The sequence below is a fragment of the Cyprinus carpio genome, chromosome A25, assembly GCF_018340385.1.
Source record: "Cyprinus carpio isolate SPL01 chromosome A25, ASM1834038v1, whole genome shotgun sequence".
Lineage (NCBI taxonomy): Eukaryota > Metazoa > Chordata > Actinopteri > Cypriniformes > Cyprinidae > Cyprinus > Cyprinus carpio.
The window spans coordinates 1,733,402-1,753,570 of record NC_056596.1 but is presented as its reverse complement, the minus strand read 5'-3'; the positions used below and the strand labels follow the sequence as shown (position 1 = coordinate 1,753,570).

The 20,169-nt window shown below is 32.0% G+C and overlaps 1 long non-coding RNA gene across 2 annotated transcripts in view; it reads right to left on the bottom strand.

The window, feature by feature from the left end:
* Positions 1-20,169, bottom strand: part of LOC122135525 — a 42,007-nt gene that overhangs the window by 19,641 nt on the left and 2,197 nt on the right. Inside the window, exons 1-2 of one of the 2 annotated variants that reach the window (XR_006153569.1) lie at positions 1,345-1,594; positions 1,072-1,232 (exon numbers count right to left, since the gene is read on the bottom strand). This is a non-coding gene — a long non-coding RNA (uncharacterized LOC122135525). Of the gene's footprint in view, positions 1-1,071; positions 1,233-1,344; positions 1,595-20,169 lie in introns of those variants that run through there. The other variant, XR_006153570.1, reaches the window with a different exon arrangement.

The window sequence follows — 20,169 nt, the reverse complement described above, 5'->3', positions numbered from 1 at the left end:
GTGTGTTCTGAGAGAAGAACGAGGAAAAAAAGAAAGAAAAAAAACATACAAAGTTAAAAAAAAATCCATTATGCTTTTTTTCCCACTAGATCACTCATATTTAACTTTACTAACTACACTAAATAGTCATTTAAGAAATCATTTTTTAATAACTGTTATCTCTGTCATTGTAAAAATATAGATAATTAGATATTTTAAAACATATTTAAGCATTTAAATTGTGTTCTGCACAAACTGTGCTAATATATTTGCACTAAATCAGAAAATATTATTTTCAGACTAAGATTAGAAATTTCATATACATATAAAAAAACTAAATCAGATGATTCAGTGCCTCTTTAGTGTCACAGACTATCTTCAGTGTATATAATATTTCATATTCGGTGAACCAAATACCACAATATTTTCTGATAATATCCAATAAAGAAAAAAAAAAGGGGAATTTAAAAAATATCTTATTCCTCATGTGATGAATAAAGGTGTGTGAAAATATAATTCAAACACACCAGTGTAAAGACACTCAAATCTTCAAATCGTCATATAATTCTTCAACAAAATATAATTCATAAACACACACAACATCATTTCTAATGATTTTACCTTTTCCCTTAGTTGTAAAATGACAAGCAAGAAAATAAAATGCAACCATTTCTTATATAAGTTTTCGGAAAATCTGTCCATTTACTAACAGAAATATTATGTGCACACTGACTGATAATTTTGAGCTGAAGTTATTTTGATTTTTAAATTATGTATACTCAAATGAGAATTAAATATTTTTCTCTGTAGAGCTTTTTCAATCAACAAAAACATCAAATGCAAATCTCAGCTTTCCTTTTATAAGAACAACAACATTTGTAAAAAATGAAACAATTACTTTTCTCAAACTTTATAAACAATCAATGACACACAGATAGAAAATCTGTTTAAACGCAAACATAGGCTTAGCTTTTAAAGTACTTTTTTTGTTGATGTATTTTAATGCACATTCGTGTTGCATTAGGCATGTAGCTATTAAGACTCATCAATCAAACAATAAAAAAATGATGACTCAATATAAACTCAACTCACCCGGTGAAGATGTTCATCAAGCCCACAAAATTTCTCCAGCTCCATGTGTCGTTTCTCGCAGCTGACGCTTGCGTCTCTGACAGCCTTGTAAAGTGAGTCTGACTGAAGCTGTGTCCTTCTGTTTGGGCCACTCTTCATCCAAATCTGGCACGGGACGTGACCTGGCACACGGCGGATGCAATAAAAAAAAAAAGAGGGAGAGAGAAAGAAACTGGTCAGAAAAGAAAAGCTCACTTTCACTCTGAAATAAACCAGGTGTGAATTATACTCAACCTGAGTCAACTGAAAAACTATGTGAATTTCACTAATTCACAGCTGAAGTTTAATGGCATAGAAATTCGACGGAGACACTCTGTACACGAAGACGGGGACAATGAAAGGCACCTGCCTTCTGCATGCACAAATTCACCTTTAAAGTGCATTAAATACTCTTGCATTCGAACCAAGACCTGCCTAAGTGCCACGTCAGCAATGCATCATAAAGTTCCTCCGGTCGAACCCGACACGCCCATGGTGCCCTCTTCACAGACCAGACATCAGCAAATAAAAGCACTCAAACGCTCGCTCATGCGTAACACAACAGCAGTCGTCCAGCGATAACTGTTTGTCTTTTCTGGTGCTCCTAAACACGTAACACAGTCATCAGCCATCGCTTCTGCATGCTGCGCACAGGTTTTTGAGTATTTAAAATTGTTTTATCCAGCAACAAACATCTTATTTGAGTTCACACTTCAGCTAACAAAAAGGCTAGATTATGAAAACGTCATTTATAAGCGTTCTCTTGAACATTTCAAAACGTTTTATCTTGTGAATTTTAAAAGAACCTTTTTAATTTGATCACAAACATTATGGTCTTAAATGTCTTTAAAAAATTCTTTGTTATGCAAACATTAAAGGAACCTTTCCTTTTTATCATTTTGCAAACATGGTTTGAAATGTTAAAAAAAGGAACCTTTCCATTTAATCATTTTTAGAATGTTACTTTTGAATGCTCTCTGAACATTCTGAAACAAGCAGTAACATTTAAAAAAAAAAAAACGCACACACACATCCATGTTCTATTGTTCTATTAACGTTACTAGAAGAACTTTGTTTATAATTTGCCAGCACATTAGCCAAAGTTAGGAGGACGTTTTTGTTTTTGTGTTACACTGAATGCAAACATCATTAGCATAAACCAAACTCCAATCTGTACATCTACATCATCTGTAATTGTCAAATACATTTGAAGCCATTTTAAAGAGCTTGGACTTTATGTGATTACTTAAGTAAACAGTTTTGAACTCAAAGTGCAACAAAGACTCATCTGCATCCAATTTTAATGCCATTCACAGTCCATGGTTAAAATTCAATCAGATGTCTGAGAAACTTCACAGTCATGTTCACGTAAATCGCTCTGGATTAAAGCATCCGCTAAATGCATAAATGCAAATAATGCAATATCATGGCAATATGAATCCTTCATGCTTGCAGACACAGTGACATCAAAAATATGCAGATGCTTAGAAATTACCATTAGTTGGCAAAATCTTTTTCTCTTCAGTAGCTTCACTTTTCTTCATCATGCCTGAAATCTCAGTGTATTTGAATCAACTGGTGATTTTTAGAGGATGAATGAAGTCAGTTCTCCTCGAGTTCACACAGGTGTGGAGAATCACACTAACTAACTAACTAACCTCAAACAAACACAAACACAATACTTAACTACTGGTTCAGCATTTAAAACTTTCTGTCAAATGATTTGCTTTAAAAGTGTGATTGTGCATCTTTCTTTACAATAAATGACATAAAATATGAAATCAGTTATGTCATGCAAATACATTTAGAGGAACTGTAGGAGTCAGAAACAAAACTGAGGTTCAAACATGCAGACAAACTGATAATGAATGTGCTATAATTTTAATTAAGATTTTATAGATATTCAATTAATAAAAACGTATTATAATTTAAATTTGAAAGTCACAACAAAAGCTGATGGCCACAAACATACTGTATTTAGATATCAAGTACATTTAAATAAAGCCATTTTAGAAATAATTTACTTTATTAAAAAAAATATGTATTTTAATTGAACATTATTTTTATGTCTATATTTGTTCAAACCTTCCAAATACGTTTAAAAATATAAATTTAAGCTTTAAAAAACAATATTTTACTAAACTAAAAAAGCACAGTCTAGCATTGCTTCTAAAAACTATGGAAATAATTTCTGGTATATTCACTGTAACAGTATTTTCTAATATGGTACAAGACAATGAGTTGTAGTTTTAGTTAAGATTTTTTAAATAATAATTTTAAATAAATATTTTATTATTTGAATTTAAAAGTCACAATGACCACAAACATGCTGTATTCAATTAACATTGTTTTTTTTGTTTTTTTTTATTAAACCTAATGTTTTATCTCTATATATGTCCAAACCTTCAATTCATGTTACATTCTAAAATACAAAATTTGGCTTAAAAATCTAAATTCACTAAACTAAAATGCAGTCTAGAAACAGAAATGTTTTACTTGCATATTTACTGTAATAATATTTCTCAAGATAATGTGCTGTAATTTAGGTTAAGATTTTCTAAATAATCTTTTTAAATAAATATTTTATTATTTGAATTTAAAAGCCACAACGACCACAAACATGCTGTACTCCGATATCATCACGTACTTGCTTATAAAGTCATTTTAGAAATAATTTAGTTAAAGTGTTAAAAAAAGCTTCTTTTTTTTTTTTATTAAACCTAATCTTTTTATCTCTATATTTTGTGTTTGCACTCAATAAGCCTGCAATTTTCAATGCAAAACCTTTTTCAGTTATAATAGTATTTTCATTCTTTGATATCTAAATCCCGACCTTAGATCACTCGATGCATTCAGCTCAAGCAAAGGTCGACTGACTTTTACTCGTGAATGTAATGCACTATACAATCTGTCTGTCTGTCTGTCTGAGTGTGGCCTCTCAGAGAAAGCTGGCGTTAAAACAGCCGAACTACTGTGAGCTCACCTAAAGAGAAAGAGCCGGAGTTAACAGGGGGCTTCGCCTAATAATCCCCACCCCCAACTTTTTCATTTTCTAAAGGTAGAGCTGTCTGTCTGTCTGTGGGACTGTCTCTCTCTCTCTCTCTCTCTCTCTCTCTCTCTCTCTCGGGTCTAGACTGCCGCGGGGGGCTGGGTGGACTCGGGAAGGTCACGTGTGCCAAGCCCATGACAAAAGCCTCTTTTATGAAGAGTGTATGCAGATAGAGCAGCTGCTTTTGTGCACCGACCCCAAGCTCGGATGGAGAGAGCAGGAGGAGGAGGGAGAGAGAAAGAGAGAGTTCGATGTCGATGCTCATGATTGGTGTGAAATTGGTGTGTGCACGGAAAACACAACCTGGTTTGTGACGGAATGATTTAAATGTCCATTAAAGACCCCCAAACCACAGTTTTGTGGCTTTTAGTCCATCTAAAAAGTGGTTCTCAACTGGTTTTGCATCAGGACCTAGTACCTAATTAGTAATCAAAACTGTTTATCACACAAATGTAAAAATAAAATTGTATTAACATTACCATTAGGTTTTTAGAAGCAACAATATGCTAAATTATTGGTGTGATTTTTATTATTTTTTTAATATTAAAAAAAGAACAATCATTCCACAGCTTTTTCTTTGTTATTCAAACTTTAAAGGAACCTTTCCTTTTTATTATTTTGCAAACATGGTTTGGAAAGTTTAAAAAAACGAACGTCAAAGGAAACTTTCCATTTAATCATTTTTAGAATGTTACTTTTGAATGTTCTCTGAACATTCTGAAACAAGCAGTAACATTTAACAAAAACATCCATGCTCTATTGTTCTATTAATTTTACTGGAAGAACTTCGTTTATAATTTGCCAGAACATTAGCCAAAGTTAGGACGACGTTCCCTGTCAGCTGGGACTTTTTTGTTTTTGTGTTACACTGAATATATATATACATCTCTCTCTGTGTGTGTGTGTTTGTGTGTGTTATTCATATACAATTTTTATTATATTTTTTTCATCATATTTTGAATTGGATTTTATTTTTTGATTTTCAGTTGTTGTTATAATCTTTTTACATTGTTAGTAATTTTATGTACTTTTGTAATTTGTATTACTTTTTTTTCTGTATTTATCCATAATATAAAAAAATGTATTTCAAAATTCAAGTCATCTTACTTTTTTGTATTATCAGTTTTCATTTTAATTTGTTAAAAAAAGTGTCATTTTATTGTTTTTTTCTTCAGTTTTATTCATGTTTTTTGTGTGTTTTCATTAGCTTTTTTTATTATTTTTTTTATTTAGTAGGTTTAATTTATTGTCATGGCAGTTTTATTATTTATTTCCAGTAATTTTAGTGCTTCAAATTCAATTTACTCCAGCTAATTTCAGGAGCAAACTTTTCTCCTGAATATATATATATATATATAGTTTTATTTCAGCTTTCATTTCATTTGTAATAGTTTTAGTTAACAATAACTGCACTACAGTTATTAATAACAACACAGAGGAACGATACTTTTGAAATGTCACTTTTTTCCAGCTGATGCATGATAAAATCACTGACAGCCAATCAGAATCCATCTTGCTAATATATTTATCATTGTAGTTATCATTCTTGGTGTGAATGGGCCTTTTTTTGTGAATAATTCATCAGTGCACATATAAAAAAAAAGTCATAATATTTAATCAAAATACAATAACTTGCTATTTCAGCTTATACATTCTCAATTTCTCTTATTTTTTAAAAGCACATTCATATGGAACCACAAATGCTGTTTCAAGTCAACTTCAATGTAAGTTTTGGATCTGTGAGCCTCAATTGAGCTACATCTTAATTTTAGAATAAGCTGCACTGATGCATTCTCACCTGCACATGTATGTCAGAACACACACACACACACACACACACACACACACACACGAACACAGCTCGTTAAACACACAATGCATGAGTGTCTGATGCTTGATTTCTCTTGTGCCACGGGGAGAAGGAAGTTGGCACAGATCACCACCCGACCGACACGACGCTGGAGACGCTTCAGCAACATCTACAGTGACTCCAAAACACATCCAGACACTTCAATATTTCAGAATGTCATGGCATTAGACGCAAAAGAAAGATTCCTTTATCGTTTCTGTCAAAAAAAGTCTCAATATCTCAGTCAGCTGGTGTTTTTAGTGGATGTTTGAAGCAAAAGTAAGCAAAGTAACCACAGGTATAGAGAATTACATTAATTATCACTAATCACAAACACACACACAATAATGACTGTCTTCATTTTCAACAAATATTTTTTTAAATATTTATTTTAAATATTTTTGTATCTTGTATTGTTATCTTGTTTTCCAGTACAAATATCTAAATATTCTTAAATCGAGATTTGCATTTACTTTAGATGCACAATTACTAAATATATTAGGTTTTGTGTTCTAAAAAATAAAAATAATTAAGTGATTTTATGCTTAAAAGAAGTGAAAGAAAATCTGTGAATAGGGCAGGAAAATTTAAACTTAATTCAAAGGAGAAATACGTTTATATTTTTCTTACACCTAATGGCAGATACTTGTGTGTCTTGTTTTCAGTAAAAATAAACTTAGTTTTGATTCATTTTTCTTATTTAGCATCTCCAAGTAAATGTTTCTTGGTTTAAGAATGTTTAGATATTTGTACTAGAAAACAAGACAAAAATACTGAGGAAGAATTATTATTTTTCACTGTGGTTTAGCATTTCACACCAGACAAACTTTTTTTAATCAGATGACTTGCTTTAAAAGTGTACCTGTGCATCTTTCTAATGAATGACTTGTAATAAGCACATATTTAATACAATGATATTTTTATTTGCCTCCAAATGCATTTTGGGGACACAAAAATGTGAAACTGCAAAATTCATGAGTATTGTTTCAGCATTTCAGAAACTTATGTCCGTCAAAAGATTAGCTTGACAAATATGTTTGTGCATTTTACTGTACAATAAATGTAACTTGCTTTGATATTTTATGTAATGCAATGAGTTCCAGACCTTTTATGTGTGTATTAAGTGTCTAAAAAGGCATAGAATAATAATAATAAAAAAAAAATAAAAAAAACAAGTGAGAAAGAGAGAAAGATCAGCTCCTGGCACATGCTTTTTAAAAAAAAAAAAAAAATTGGGATTGACCTGTAAACTCTAGCGGCTGCACTGAATGCAAATCACCCAAACTCACTCACACAAACCCTAAACACTATTGAAATAAGACGGCACAGAAATCACAGACAAAACTGTTCCAGAGTGACACAAACACAGCGATAAGACTGTACAATCTGCTCAACAATCCTCAAAAAAACATCCTTGCTTTTTATTTTTAGACAATGCATACTTTGTACCATCACATCAGTTCCTTAAAGGAATAGCTCACCCCAAAATTTTAATTGCTCAAAATGTACTCACTCTTAGATCATCCAAGACGCAGATGAGTTTCCTGCATGCATATAAAAATAAATCATCTTTTCCTTATTGTGCAGAAATAAACACATTTTCAAAGCACATTTTATTTATTTCCATAATGTGATGTATTTACTTTATTCAGCAAGCTGTGGGATGATTGATTTAATCCTTAAAGGAACAGTTCACCCAAAAAATGCAAATCTCCTGAACATTTACTCACTCGTAGATAATCCAAGATGTAGATGAGTTTGTTTCTTCATCAGATTTGGAGAAATGTAGCATTGCATCACTTGCTCAGCAGTGCATGTGAATGGGTGCCGTCAGAATGAGAGTCTTCTCCAGATGTTAACTGATGGACTGGAGTGCTGTTGATTACCTGTGGATTACTTTATCAGCTGTTTGGACTCTCATTCTGACGGCACCCATTCACATCCATTGGTGAGCAAGTGATGCAATACTAAATTTCTCCAAAACTGATGAAGAAACAAACTCATCTGCATCTCAAATGGCCTGAGGATGAGTAAATGTTCAGGAGATTTGCATTTTTGGGTGAACTGTTCCTTTAAGGATTAAATCAAGCATCCCACAGCTTGCTGAATACAGTAAATACATCACATTATGGAAATAAAATGTGCTTTGAAAATGTGTTTATTCTTGCACAATAAGGAAAAGATGATTTATTTTTATATGCATGCAGGCTGATAAAGTTTAAATATAGTTATATAGACATCACCTCGGATTAAACACGTAGATTTGAGCTTTTATTAAACACTTTCAGCTGAACGGACTAAAAACAGACCTGAAGTGCGTCTCATTGTCCGCTGGAGTTAGTTGACAGTCGTCCAGCGTAACCAAGTATTTCAGGTCCCTTCGCAGGCAGTTTGTCAAACAGCCAAAAGTCCCAGAATGCCTGGCGAAAGCCCAGCTGTGTCCAGCTCTGAGAGTTAACTGTTGCGACACAAGAAGGACCGCCGTCTCCTTTCCTCCTTCGCCTTCTGTTTGTCTTTCGACGCATTTGTTTTGCTCTAATGCCAAACACAGTAAACTAAACATACAGATTGCCGATATTTCAGTCGTTTAATCACTTACAAACGTGTCGGAGTGCTGTGATATCATCACTGAAACATTTCTAAGTGGCTTCTTAAAGGAACAGTTCACACAAAAATGTAATTTATTCACCCTCATGTCCGTCACAAACCTGTACGGCGTTATTACACAGCTTTTAACAGTTTATAGTGACCACAGCTTCCATAAGCATTAAAAAAAACTGAAAGAAACTACTATTAAAGTGTCCAAAATATTCATATGACAGCTTTATTTGAGGATGAGACTCAGATTGAAGTGGTTATTCACTGATTCGCTGATCTGTGGGAATAAATCACAGCATACGAGGAGAGCAAGTTATTTTTGGTGTGAAACATTTGGACCTGTTCTTTATATTTCTCTGGTCATGTCCAGTTCACTGCTTAATTGTATATTTTCTATTTAGTGTAATTTTTAGTAATTTTAATATTTATTAGATTTTCTTGTTTTTAAATATGTGACCCTGGAGCACAAAACCAGTCTTAAGTGTAAATTTTTTGAAATTGAGATTTATGCATCATCATCAGCTGAATGAATAATCTCTCCATTGATGTGTGGTTTGTTAGGAGGACAATATTTGTCTGAGATACAACTATTTGAAAATCATCAAAAATAAAGTTCAAAAAAAAAAAAAATCTAAATATTGAGAAAATCATCTTTAAAGTTGTTCAAATGAAGTTCTTAGCAATGCATATTACTAATCAAAAATGAAGTTTTGATATATTTACAGTAGGAGATTTACTAAATATCTTCATGGAACATGATCTTTATTTAATATACTAATGATTTTTGGCATAAAAGAAAAATCTATAATTTTGACCCATTCAATGTATTTTTGGCTAATGCTGCAAATATACCCCAGCGACTTAAGTTTTGTTGTCCAGTGTCACATATTACTATTTAGGTTTAATTTATTTTTATTTCACTTTAAGTTTTTGTTATTTCCAGTTAATAATTTTAGTGCTTACTTCAGTTATCAGTTAGTTGCCAAGGCAACATTACTATTTTTTAGTTTAAGTTTTTCATCTAATATTTATATTTAATTTATTTAATTTACATTTATATATTTTTTTCAGATTTATTTTAATAAATACAACTTTTTTATAGTTTCAGATAACAGTAATAATTACAGAATATTCACATATATTTAAAATGATTATAAATTATAAAAATTAAATATTTTTTTGTCATGTGCTTTTTATTTTGTTATTAATTTTCATAAGTACAGTTGCTTTAGACTACTTTCACAGTCCTAGTAAGGGTTTATAAAAATGTTTTAATTGCATCTCTGATTTTAATTAAAAATTGTTAACATTGTCACTCAAAAATGTTTGAATATATATATAATACTTATAAATGAAAATGATTGCATTTCATTCTTGAAAAACAAACCATCAAAAATATTATTAATTAAACAGATCATAATTTAAATAGATCTGTACTGCTTTACTTCTACTTGGCAACAATGGCTGATAGGTTGCTAGTTGCTTTAACTGAACAATAAATAAATAAATAAATAAATGTTGATAAGTTAAAAAAAATTAAGATGTAATTTTATTCATATTGTCCACCTCTAAATATTACATTTACAAACTCATTCAGCAATAATAAAAAATACAAAAAACAATAAAACATAAAAAACTAACAACATTATATGATTATTAATCAGAAAAAAAAAAAAGTGCATTCAGACATACTTATTATTCTTATTATCAGCAGCAGCACTTCTCTTAAATAAAAAAAACAGCAGCGCCACCTGATGGATGAACTGGGAACACATCTGAGCTCTGGCTGTCAGTAAATCAGAGCTGCTCACATGTTCAGAAAAATATGTTCGTCTCCAAAAATATAACAGACAAGATTTACTTCAAGGCTATCTGCTCTTCTCTGGCAAAACTACAAAATAGAAAAATAGAACTAGATTTATGCATTTTCTGAGTTGTTTCTAACATGCTGCATTATTAATACTAGAGTTGCCAATGGGAACTATTTGGAAACGTTAAAAGAAGATGTTGAAAGACATTTTGCCAGAAATAAATATAGAAAAAAAAAAGGTCTCTGAGACGTCTATGAACAAAATCTTCTCTGAAAATGGTAAAAACAATCATTAGTTATTATACTATTATATATTAAAATAATAATATTTTAAATATTAAATGTAATGCGTTTAATTTTTTTTATAATATAAAAAATTTATAATATATTTTTATTAAATATTAATAATTCTTAATGATAATTTAGACAATACTTTATTAACTGGCCACTTTTGTTAAAACAGACGCAAACACAACAACTGAGCAACACGTCAAACATCTCAAATTAATCTTAATCATTTCTAGAAGAAAAAATATATGATTTAATATGATTTAATATATATATATTAAAGTTTTTTTTTTCTTTTTACATTAAGCACTATAATTGATTAAATATTTATTTAATATATAAAAATATAAAAATGAAAATTTTATAAAGAGATCTCATTTTTATTTTTTATTTTTATTATGACTAGGATAAAATACACTACTTTAGATGTAACTGGTCACTGCTGTCTATGATAAAAAATAATAATATTTAATATTATTTAATGTAATATTAAATATTCAAATGATGTAACAATTTAATTAATATAATAAAATAAAAAATAAATAAAATATATTAAAAATAAAAAATAAATCCACTCATTTTTTTTATTTTATTTGACAAAAATTAAGGATAAAACACACCACAAATAATTCACCACTGCATCAATTATTTTTCTTTCATTCTGTTTAACCCCTTAGCTACTTAAAAAAATGAGTTTAAAGACATTTTGCACATGTCACACTTGCTGTCATGTGAAGCTCATCTCTGGCGAAATGAGAAACACGCACCAAACATGAATAAATAAAAGTCGAAAGCACAAGAAAGTGGAATTAACCTTTAACCAACGGTTTTCCAGACAGATATTAAACATTGTCATTGATGGATCATTATCAAGGCGAAGCTGGCATTAGCGTTCACGGATTCCAGGACTGACCTTGATCCGTGTCCAGTGAACCAAACGCTCGCTCGCACCGGGCACGCGGGTCAGCGAGTCCACGGACGCGTCCTTCGCTCGGACGACAGACAGGTGCCGTCTGGGTCAGGAGGTAAATCAGTGCATGCTCTGCAGTAAATATACACAGCCTTTCATTCACATGCATAGTGTCTGTAACACAAGACACACAGCAGCTGTAGACAGTACAGAGACACCTCAAACACACACACACACACACACACACACACACACACACACACACACAGTGACCCCTGTAACCCACACGAGCAGCACTAACAGCTCAGAGGTCAGAGGTCAACCATCAGTATATCTGAGCTGATCCGAGAACACATACACATGTGTGATTCATAGCAGAGAATGGATAAAATACATATATAGGCTACTGTATATTATCATATGTAGATTTCACTGACATACAACAATTTGTGCAGAATATATTTCCAAAAATATTTATGTTACAAATATGCTTATTTCCTCACAAACAAGTATTAGAATTTAATAAATTTAAGTAGGCCACATTTTAAATTGGTTTGTGATATTTCTGTAATACTGTGATGATAATAATATCGAAATTAATTGTAATAATCAAATGCACAAAGGGGACTTTTTATAAGTGAAAATCATATATTTAACATTGACATTTTTTATGATCACTTTGTTTTTTTTTATAGTTTTCCTATTTTAATTTAAATGTGTGTGTGTGTGTGAGTGTGTGTGTGTGCATGTGTGTGTGTGCATGATATATATATATATATATATATATATAAACCATATAAATTTATTTAGTTTAAATATATTTTTTTACATTATCATGTTGTTAGAAATTTTAATTTAAATGTCCATGCACTCTATTATATTATATTTTTATTATATTATATTATTTTATTATTTATGTATTACCGCATATATCATATTTCTATAAGGAAATCAAATCACATTACTTTAAAACACAAGATTTCATAATTGCATATATTTCATAATTTATATATATATATATATGCTTTAAATATATATTGTATCTATATTTACATTTGGAAATATGTACCTGTCAAATATCCTACTATAAGAGAAACAAGTCAAATTACTTTTAAAGGCAAGATTTCATAATATTTTTTATATATATATTTTACTTTGTATTAATTATTTATTAACCAAATATAAAAAGCAACAAGCTACATTATGAATCACATCTATATCAATCCATCTATGACTGTAAATATCTGCTTTAAATATGTATCATATTCACACATTTTACATGTCACCTGCTATTTATATGATTTCTGTAAGAGAAACAAGTCAAATGACTTTTAAAGGCAAGATTTCATTATATTACAGTAGCCAAACTGTTATGAAAAATCAAATCAGACGTGCCGAAAAACCCATCAACCTGTCGTGCGTCACAAGAGCCCAGAGCAAAAGCCCTACATCGTTCAGAATCGTTCAGAAATCCACATTAATGGCATAAACGTGCAAATGAAGGGCCGACCGTCGAGATCTCAGCGCTCTCACTCAGCACAGCTCATGAGTCACACTAAACCCTGCCACCAAATCTTCAGAGCGGCAACAAAACACTCATGACGAACATCACCACGACTGAATCATCCCAGCAGAACGACCGGGAATCCAGTTTCAGGCGAAAAGGGCTGACTGGACGTCATTCGAGACCGTCTTATAACAATCCACTTTACTGATTATACATTAAAGCCCTCGGTTTAATGCATGTACGATTCATTTAATCCGTCAATTAATGAAACAGACGTAATTTCTAGTTTATTTTCATTCCCGGATCGAAAGCCCATAAATGTGACCCTACAATTTACAGTGCACTGTTCAGTATAAATAGATCCACATGTGAAGCGTATATCTGATGCCGAATAGCCCTCCTGTGATGGAAATCTAAACTGCTGAGTTTAATCTAAATGTCTTTTCTCTCACACACAAGGAGTTATAATGGCTTCTGCAAATCTGCCGCCTTCAACGCTTCCACATCGCCATCCTACAGTCATTTCAAGACACTGGAGGCCCTTGAAGTCCATTGATATCAGCGTTGGAGAAGCTGCTTATTTACACGAAATACAATCCTATTTGAATCAATATGTTAGATGCATCGACTCAATGAACCGATTCACTAAGTGAGAAATTTACAAGAAGAGGTCATTTGAAAAAGTAATGAATCCACTTAAACAGCAACTAAACAAACAAAACATCAAAAAAAAAAATAATAAAAAAAAAAAAAAATGGAGACAAACATTTATCTACAAAAAAAAAGTAAAATGCATGACTCTTTGAAATGCATGACTTTTTGATTGATTAATGATTCATCTAGCAATGTGTAACCTACTAGAAAAGTTTACTTGATTTTATTGGATTCGTTTTCACATAATGCAACTAATGAATCATCATATCGAAAATATATTTGAATCAACAAATATGTTACAACAAATGTTACAACCAACTGAACAAATGCAATGCAGAAGCATAACAGAACTAATGAATCATCCCAATCAAAAATATACTTTAGTCAAACACAAAAAGCACGATTTACTACAAAAAATAATAATAATAATAATTAAAATCCATGACTTGAATTAGTTCATTTAGATGTACCATCCGAACAAACCAATTCACTAATCAAGGCAGAAACTTACTTATTTACACATGAGAATACATCATATAAAATATATTTGATTTGAAAACAGTGACAAACAACAAGATTGATCTACAAAAAAGTAATGAAAATGCATGACTCAAATTAATCTGTGAATCGTTTATTGAATCAGTTCATGACTAAATGAACCGACTCACACTTACTAGAAAAGTTCTAATGAAAGTGCTTGATTCATTCACACATAATATGACTAATGAATCATCCTATCAAACACATATTTGGTTCAAAAACAGTGACAAACAACAAGATTTATATACGATAGCAAACATGTAAAATGTATGACTCGAATCAAACTGTGAATCATTTATGGAATCGGTTCATTAATATTCACGGTCTGAACGAACCGATTCACTAAGAGACATCACTTAGTGAATCTTACTAGAAAAGTTCAATTCATTTTAAAAGGTGCTCAATTTACACATAATAGAACTATTGAAATCACCCTATTAAAATATTAAAAAAACAGTAAAAAAAAAAAAAAAAAAAGATTCATCTATAAAAAATAAAACAAAATAAATGTAAGAAGATGCACCATCTGAACGAACCGATTCACTAAGCGATGCAGAAACTTGCTAGAAATTTTAAAGAGCTAAAATTACTCATAATAGAACTAATAAATCACCCTATCAAAAATAATGTATCTGAGTTGAACAACAGCAAGATTTATCTACAAAAAAAGAATCTGTGAATCGTTTTATGAATATACATGCACCAACCGAACTGATTCTCTGTGTTATAGAAACTTAATAAAAATGTTCATTTGAAAAAGTGCTACATATAACACAACTAATAAATTACCCTGTAAAAATATATATTTGAGTCAAAAACTTATTGACAATTAATCTGTGAATCGTTTTTGAGTCACTTCATTAAGATGTATCATCTGAACAAACCGATTCACTAAGCGAAGTAGAATTTTACTAAAAAAGTTCAAAATTTGAGTCAAACAAGAAAAATATTTATTAAAAAAAAAAAAAAAAAAAAAAAAATGCATGACTCAAATGAGTCTGTGAATCATTTTATGAATCTACATGAACCATCTGAATGAATCAAACTATTCACTAAACGATGTTGAAACGTTTTAGAAAATTTCAAATCATCTGAAAAAGTGCTGAATTAATTTACTCATAATGCAACAAATGAATCACTCTGTCAAAAATATCTTTGATTCGAAAACAGTGACTAACATTAAGATTTATCTACAAAAACAAAAATGTAAAATGCATGACTCGAATCAATCTGTGAATCATTTTTTGTATCGGTTCATTTACATGTTTACATGCACTGTCTGAATGAACCGAAAATTGGAACATGCATGAATTAATCTTTGAATCGTTTTTGAGTCACTTCATTAAGATTCTGAACAAACCGATTCACTAAGCGAAGTAGAATCTTACTAAAAGGTTCAAAATTTGAGTCAAACAACAAGATTTATCCACAAAAAATAAAAATTAAATAAAAAAATGAATGACTCAAATGATCCATTTAATGAATCTACGTGCATTGTCTGAACAAACCGATTCACTATGCGAAGTAAAATCTTACTAAAAGGTTCAAAATTTGAGTCAAAACAACAAGATTTATCCATAAAAATTAAAAATAAAATAAAATTAAAAAATGAATGACTCAAATGAGTCATTTAATGAATCTACGTGCATTGTCTGAACGAACCGATTCACTATGCAATGTAGAAACGTACTAGAAAAGAGCTGAGCTCAACTGTCCAAATCAAAGCCATTCTCTCACAAACACACCTCCGACGAAACCAGGCCGTAACGGTTGATTCTGGGCCGCGATCCATCCAAATTCCCTCTGGCATTTAGCTTATGGAAGCAGCACAGAGAAAAGTCCTCGGCCAAAAGCCTATTGCAGAATAGCTCAGCTTTCATTTCAAAGACCTGTCTTTAGTGGCTTTTCCTGATTTAACTTTCTTCTGGCCCATTAAAAGTGTTCATAAAATTAGGTTAGCAAGTGTTTTTGCCATTAGCAGTTAGCTTATAAATAGAAATCTGAACTGCTGGACGGGTTTGGGATCGAAGCTAACCGCTAATAATGTGGCACTATGGGAGAAATAGACAGTCTCTAAATGATCCCGGAGAAAAAATAAAACATCGAGGGTGATTAAAATGACAAAGCAGGGAGTGTAGCATGAAATTAGCCACTCTATTTCAGCAGAGAGGGCATTAATGTGCTCTACATCGAGCCTCTGAGGTTACATGGCGTTTTTAGCAGCTAGCAGAAGGCACTCGTTTGTCATTCGTCGTTGCATTCATGTGCATGAACAGATAGACAAATCTTAGCAAGTGAAGTGAGATGGGCAGACAATCAAGACTATATCTGCAGAAATTAAATGAAAACGGACACTTTTTACATTCTTAACCCAAGATATAATGTATTATAATTCATGCTTTTATTGAAACACTTTTAGTCATTCACACAGACACGACACAGCTAACGTTTTTAGTATCTTGAGCCCTGAACCATGTGGTTTTAAGCTGACATGTCAAATTAAAAGTGTAGTTAAACTTTGAAAGACAAATCTCAAGATTGCATCCTGCTCAAAATGCACAAAATGAGTGTTTACTCAAGAAATGTAAGCTGAATTCACATACAATTCCAAAAGACTGGAAATTAAGCTAATGCAACAAATTCATTAAAAAAAAAAAAAAAAAAATAATACAAGAATTCACAAAAAAAAAAAAATTACAGATATTCACAATTTTACAAATACTACAAAAAAAAACAAAAATTATCAAAAACATCAATAATAAATAAAAATAATAAAAAATATAAAATAATTACTACAGAGCTGCACAATTTGGCCAAAACTAAAAAAAAAAATAATAAATATTAATAATAAATAATAATTAATAAAAAAAAAAAAAAAAAAATAAATAATAATAATAATAATAATAAAAAATTGCCAAATATTATGATGATTCAGTGAGTTGTTATAATAATAATAATAATAATAATAATAAAAATATAAAAATTACTACACTAAAAAAAAAAGAAATATTACTGCTGCAATATTTCACCGTATAATAAAATAATTAAGTAATTCAGAAAAAAAAAAAATTGCATTATTTTGCAGCATTTACTGCAAACCTAACAATGGTGCATAATAAGCTGTTCACGTGTAAATAAACACAGTGCCACATTTTACTCTGAAACACACACATTTATTAATTTAATTAAATCACACCAAGCCATAACATGCTTTCGGCTTTACTGCGATTAATCGTAAAGCCCTAGTGTATATTTTACATTACACTGATGCATTTGCCAGACGCTTTTATTCTAAATGACTTACATTGCATTGCATTGAAGGTATGTTATCAATTCACGCAACGCTCTACTCTTTGAGCAACCAAATGCATGCAGGGAATCAAAAGGAATAAAATGGACTGTTGTTGAAATGAAAGCTGTTTTCCACCACTGGCACAGACAAAAGTGCCTATATTCTGTCTGAAATGGATGCAACCGCAATGGTGCTTTTCACTAAGCACTGCAGTCAGAGATGCATCACCAACACACCAATCAAAATATCCGTTACCATCCGCACCCGCTCAAATGCCAGCCAATAGGAAGTCTGCATGCCAGTTCCACAGGCTCGAGGAACGCCAGCAGCAAGGTAATTCATTCTAATTAGGCCGTTTGCCATTCCCGAGTCTGTCCTAACTCAGCCAGCTGCTACCTGAGAGTGGTGCTCTTCAATCAAAACCGGCGGCCGACTCTTGTCTTTCACCGCTGGGGAAACCATCAGGACGACAGGGAAGAGCTCCACTCAAGTTCGGCTACAAAACAGCACGGCAGATGTTTCAAATGGCCAAGCATGACTCAACCGAAGGTGCTTAACTGTTGTCTTTGGCCACCCGGCTTGGTTCTTTTTCTAAAAATGGCTAAAGTTTCACGCTTTAGAGCTGTAACAACATGGATCGAGGCAGCACCAGTGAATATATTAAGACTTTGTTTTGGCCCTTCAAGCTAAAACGCTTGACCTCATCATGTGTGTGATTCTGAATTTAACAGACTGCATTCAAACACACAAATCACAGACTGAAATTAAACAGAGATATGTGTTCATGATTTGAATATTTTCTGGAGGGCTCTACTTGATTGTACCATCCACAGTATGCAAAGCAAACATTTTTTAGCAGAAGATATCGATGCTGGCGTTTGTCTTTAGTGTTCGTTTCATTGGTTTAATCAACTCCTCATACCAATTCCAGGGGGATTTCATTCATATTCATATGTAGAAATGTACACACAACGGAATACACAATATTTACATATTCATAGCATCTAATATGAACATTTTGAGTTCTGAACACCTTTAGAGACATAGATTCTCAATAATTCAATGGTTGAATACAAACCAGGACTCTCGTCAGTAAATAATGGAAACACGATTCAAGGCCTTTTTTTAATAGCAAATGCATTCATATTTATAATAAAAAAACTTCCAAAAAAAAAAAACTATCAAATATAAGCAAAATGCTGTGTTTAGTTACAAAACCAAACCTCACATGTGTTTACTTACTAAACCTGCTAGAATCAATGCAATTTTGGCAACAATGATGTTGATGTGTGAATTTTTAAGTAAAGCATTAACAATATATATATATATATATATATATATATATATATATATATATATATATATATATATATATAACGAACCTCATTTATTATTATTTATAAATCAACCAAAGAAACCCATACAAACCTCAAAATATTCATAAACATTTGCATGTCTCAGTAGTATTATTTTATTAAACTCTTATAGAATTTATTGATATTTTGAATTAGCGTTTATTTGCATATTTTAAGCTATGTGCATGTATATTTTATTAGTACTTTTAGTACTTTAACGTTTTAGTACTTCAAGTATTCTATTTTAGCTACGGCAACATTTCGTTCATTTAATGTAAACGATGTCTAATTAGTTAACAATAACAACACTGTTATGTCTCTAAAGTTGCTCGTTATGTAATGTAAAAGAGTTTACATTGACGTTTTACTTTTAAGTCTCTGTCCAAAAGTACCTCACTGTTCGCATTTAGCTCTGAATACTAATGAGATCAGGCTGTAAATGATCTTTGTAGGCGGCACAGAGCACAGAGAAAGGACCTCTTCAAACTGTTAGAGCCCTCAGTGAGGTCTAAATCCCGCACGGGACACTTTTAGGGATGTTCTGACCCAATTCACAACCAAACAGGAAGAAATGGCCGAAGCCTAACAAGATTTATTTTCATTTGCTTTCTAGATTTCGCTCGCTGTATCTTTAAAGCACTTGAAGTTTTCTTGGCAGCTCAGGGAAGAACTGCAAGTTCAGCCAAAATAGACAATAAAGCAAAGGGGAGGAACATGCCAAAATGAAAGGGGCAACTAGTTCCAGGGGTTCATTTTTCCTTCATGATTCACGCTGGAAAAGAAAGCACTTCCCTGTCCTCAGATGAACTCTCGCCGCGCTCTGGAGGAGGGGACGGACGCGCGCGCGCGCGCACAAGCAGAACTGGGTCAACTGCAGACGAGTCAAAAGAAGCGAGAGAGGTAAACAAACCGACGAAAACTCACACGTACCGAGGTCAATGAAAGAGAGTCTTTTCTCCTCAGCTCCTGTGACTATCCAGCGCGAGCGCGCTAACAGCTGCGCGAGTGCGCGTGACTCCACTGTATTTAACAGATCGCGCGTGCTGCGTGACTCTCGCGCTCTCGCAGCGGCCCCAACTTCTGTCCAACTGTCCTGAGGTTGTTTTACTGTAGAGGAATTAAACTGAAATGTTTTGGACACAAGGGCGATGCCAGATCTCTCCCTGCACGCGCTGTTTTCTGTAAAGATGACTTGACCTTGTGAAATGCACTGCATTAGAAAAGCTTG